The sequence below is a fragment of the Pseudophryne corroboree genome, chromosome 2 (genome assembly GCF_028390025.1).
Source record: "Pseudophryne corroboree isolate aPseCor3 chromosome 2, aPseCor3.hap2, whole genome shotgun sequence".
In the NCBI taxonomy this organism is placed as follows: domain Eukaryota; kingdom Metazoa; phylum Chordata; class Amphibia; order Anura; family Myobatrachidae; genus Pseudophryne; species Pseudophryne corroboree.
Window position 1 is genome coordinate 681147083 of NC_086445.1, and position 5173 is coordinate 681152255.

Below are 5173 nucleotides of genomic sequence, written 5' to 3' on the forward strand. Positions count from 1 at the left end.
TCTCCTGAGCCTTTTCCACCGGTAGAAATATTCTCTATACCTCGGTGTCCAGTATCATTCCCAAAAATGATAATCTCATTGTCGGTTCCAACTGGGATTTTGGAAAGTTGATGATCCAACCATGCTGTTGAAGCACCTTCAGGGATAATGCTATGTTCTGGAGTATCTTGTCCCTGGATCTCACTTTTATGAGGAGATCGTCCAGGTATGGAATTATGTTGACTCCTTGTTTGCGAAGGAGAACCATCATCTCCGCCATCACCTTGGTGAATATTCTCGGAGCCGTGGAGAGCCCGAACGGTAATGTCTGGAATTGGTAGTGGTAATCCTGAACTGCAACCCTCAGGTATGCTTGATGTGGCGGGTAAATGGGGACATGCAAGTAAGCATCCTTGATATTCACTGACACAAGAAATTCCTTTTCTGCCAAGCTGGAAATCACCGGTCTCAAAGATTCCATCTTGAATTTGAATCTTTTCAAATAAAGATTCAGAGATTTTAGGTTTAAAATCGGTCTGACCGAGCCATCCGGATTCGGTACCACAGACAGGCTTGAATAAAAGCCTTGGTTCCTTTGTTCGGCAGGAACCAAGGCAATTACTTTGTCTTGACACAATTTGTGTATTGCGTTCAGGACATTTGTGCTGTCTTGAGCAGAAACTGGTAAGGCTGATTTGAAAAATCGGCATGGGGGAAGGTCTTGAAATTCCAACTTGTAACCTTGGGATATTATCTGTAAAATCCAAGGATCCAGGTCTGAGCGAAGCCAGACCTGGCTGAAAAATAATAGACGTGCCCCCACCCGATCGCACTCCCGCAGAGGAGCCCCAGCGTCATGATGTGGCATTTGCAGAAGTAGTTGCTGACTTCTGCTCCTGGGAGCCTGAGGGTGTTGTAGGTTTTCTACCTTTTCCTCTCCCTTTTCCTGTGAAAAAAGGGGTACTCTTAGCCTTTTTGTACTTGCTGGGCTGAAAGGACTGCATAGTATGAGAATGATATACTTTTTTAGCCGGTACAGCTGCCGATGGCAGAAATGCTGACTTGCCAGATGTAGTACTTGTAAGGGAGCACCTCAATATTTCTTTTGGATTCTGCGTCAGCATTCCATTGACAGATCCAGAGCGCCCTGAGGGCTCAAATCGCCATAGCAGAGGCCCATGAGCCCAGTAAGCCTACGTCCTTCATAGCCTCATCCAAGTAACCTGCAGAGTCTTTGATATGACCTAGAATTTGCAGCATGTCATCTTTATCGACCGTGTCAATATTAACAATCAAGTTATCTGCCCACTTTTCAACTGCGTTACCTACCCACGCAAAAGCAATTGTGGGCCTGAGTAATGTACCCGTAGCAACATAGATGGACATTTAAGTCATCTCTAATTTGTGGTCAGTGGGTTCTTTTAATGAAGCTGACCCACGGGGCAGGTAAAATTATTTTCTTTGACAACCTAGAGACTGAGGTGTCAATCATTGGGGGTGACTCCAACTTACGCCTATCCTCTTCAGGGAAAGGGTATGCTACCCGCAACCTTTTAGGGATAGCAAATTTATTTTCCGGGTTAGCCCAGGATTCCTCAAAAAATTGTTTTTAAGTCCTTAGACGGAGGAAAAGTCACCACCTGTTTTTTATTTAATTTAAAATAATCTTTTTCCTCAGGTGGAGGTGTTGTGTCAGGAAATTCCAACACCTCTTTCATAGCGACTATCATACATTGAATGCTCTTAGCCAGTTTGGGATCTACCCCCCTCAAATCCCCAGTGTCAACGTCGGTGTCGGAATCTGTGTGTGTCCCTTTGCATAATTTGGGCCAGGGACCTTTTTTTGGGAACTGGAGGGGTCCCGAGTGGATTTTGTAGGTGAATCAGCAAATAAAGCATCTTCCACAGACTGTCTCCAATGCTTTGTCTGTTCTTCAGACTCAGAGAATTTCCTTGCTAGTTTAGCCATTTTACTCTGCAGCTTTCTCACCCACACAGGCTCAGAACACTCTTGTGCCTCCAAAATGGGTTCCTCTGGCGAACTACTTTCTCTAGACATGGTACAAACGTGTACAGTCACACCACTCACACACACGGGAGCTAATGGGTACAGACCTACACTAATGTTTGTCAGAGGGACCCAGAGGGAATTGCCAGTCCAAACCACGCATCCTATATGTATTACATACAATGAATATACATGTATACCAAAACAGCGCTTTCTATCCAATGTAAAGCCCACAGACTTCAATAAAATATGTGCTCCCCTCCTCTTCTATAACACCCTGGTACTTGTATCAGCGATGTGTGAGGAGAAGCAGCCTCTAGTGAAAGAGTCAAATTGCTTTCTAACAAATATTTAAATTTCCAGCTCTATTATATACTGTGGACGCCTGCGCATCTTATTACCATGTGCTATGAATGTGCGCTATACATCGCAAAACACTACATCCCATAAGAGAAAACAATACACCCACACATTATCTGAGTTCCAAAGCACATTGATGTATATATTTGTTATTAAAAGGATATGTATTCAATATATCACAATGTACAGTATATATATAGTTACATGGTTACAATTTACACAGCAAGCAGTTATTACAATCTAATTCAAATACAGCCATAGCCAGTAATACATCACCATATTTTGCTCAAATGCTCACTACGCTCCATATCTCTCTCTCAGTAAAATCATGCAGCCACTGGACAGACAGCATCTCCATCATCATCTGGGACAAAACAGGAAGCTCTTCTATATGGCATCAGCTATATCTCTGAGATCGTTGAGGGTATACAGATCTCTTGCTATTGGTCTAGGGGAGGGAACTTTCTCATTCATGATGAGTCATTGGTCAGTTCATATGCAAGCCTTGAAGACATCAAAAGGGCTGGCATGAGTTTCCTGTACATCACATGCTTTAAATGGAATGTCCATTGTTGTCAGTTGAATTGTGGCTTAGTATTTCTACATTCAATCATAACTACTCATGGCAATGTGCTACAACTTAATAACAAATGAATCTACACATTAATCTGATTACTGTGACACCAAGCATGACATGTCCATCTTGCTCCGCTCCAATAATACACATACATGACATTACTCCATTATATAATTTAAAACATTATGATGTCTGGTGCTTGATATGTTCAAATTATATGCTGTATGAAATATGTGTTGAACCTATCTTTGTGGCATGTCTGTGTAAATGCGTATGTTACCATATTTGCTGTGCTCGCTGCGCGTATTTGCAAGTATAGTGACTCATAATGTGTGGAGTCTGTATGTTCTCTCTATGTACTATTTTTTACTTCGACAGTCCACCCTTTGGCAGTAAACATAAATGCCATAAATTATTAACATAAGAAAAATATTTCAGACAATCGGTGACCTAGACACATGTATGTATTCATTTCACAAATCAGACATTTGACTATATTTGGGGAAGACAGGGAGGAGGACGAGACATCCTCTATATGCACACGGTGGTCACGGGACCACTGGTTGGGTGTGGAACAACATTCAACCTATAGAGTATGCTGGGACAGTGCTTTGGCCTATAATGTCTGATTTGAATGAACATTTCACAAATACATGTACCTACATCTTCGTACACTGATGTTCGGATTCGATTGAGGTTCTGTTGGGTAGAGGGAGAAAACACAAACAAATCGTGAAAGTGACATTAAATTTTCATGGTATACATTCCTATCATTCCCTAAACATTGTTTCCATTTCTAGAACGTTTGCTAGGTCTGTTTCATCATTGAGCAAGGGTTATAAGTAGTGTCCTTCCTAGATAACATAAACCTTCGGAGTTCAGGGAGAGCCACTCATAAACCTTTCTTCCACATATATTAATGAGCTCTTTATCTGCTATGTGTGAATAGCCATTGTCTGATTGTTCCTGGTTACCTCCCAATTTCCTGAAATTGGTGAGATTTAAACATACCAAGGATTTATCTATGGTACTGGTGGATCTTATGGCTAGGGGGTCTAGTTATATTATATTCTTTGTCCACCGGTCCCCTCCCCCTTCAGTGTAATTCAAGTACCTCAGCTAACGCTAAAAAAAAAATATATGGCACTAATCCTGCATCTTTTTGTCTTAGAGGTACCTGTGAGCACATCCAACATTCCGTTTGGTTTAAGACCTTACCCACTAGTGAGTGGTAATCACTCAAGGGATTTCCGTCACCTTATTGCTAGACTGACATCTCTGGTGCTCTCATCTTCAAATATGGGGTCACAATAACTACAAAATACAGTATTCCTCAGACAATAGCCTATCACGTTACCTCTGAACTCCGTAACTACTAGACTTTTGATTTTTCTCTGGCTTTAACATACTGATGGCTAATCCTGGGATCCTATAAGGAAATCACTTTTTCCTCCAGAACCAGTTCCAGTCCCACACTCGACTCCTCATGAAAACCTTGCTAAAATAGAATGTCCTGAAAAAAATGTTTGTCAGCGGGAAAGAGAGAAAAGAGAAATAGAACAAAACAACTCTTGTCCATAGCAAATCAATTACAACGACTGGTCTTTCTGTAGTCCTTTAGCATGCTCAGGCAGTGTTCAACAGTGCCGCCTCTCAGTCTTCATGGAACAGACTCTCTGGTGATACTTTTGCGATGTCACTCCATTTACGAGTTCCTTCTGGACTACCGACTTTCCTGCAATGGGAATCGTGGACCCAAGTCTCTCTCTCGGCTACTTTCACTGGGATAGTGCTGTCAACAAAACTTGGTACGGTCCTTCCCACCTGTCTATTAGGCAACCTGAGCGTAAGAACAATCACACAGTCTCTTGGTTCACAATCAAGACAGTTAGTATTTGGCATACCAGGAATCAACAGTTTCAAGTTCTTTTGTCAAGTTCTCAAATGCTGGCTCATCTCGATAAGGTACTGTACTGTCACCTCATTGGTGTATTTCTGAACATTGTGTGGATCAATCATGACATGAGGTTGTCTTCCAAAAACAAACAAAAAAACACAAAAACAAAAACTAATTTCGAAGAGGGTGATTCGTTAAGTGAAGATCTGGGAGTGGTTCCGATGCTACATAATACTAGTGGCAGTATCTATGATCACAATAGTCCAATTTCAAGCTTTGCTCCTACTCCTAGGTGTTGTTAGGCGCCGGGGTCCGCTCGTCGGTGCGGCCCGGCGCCTAGCAACCAGGGACG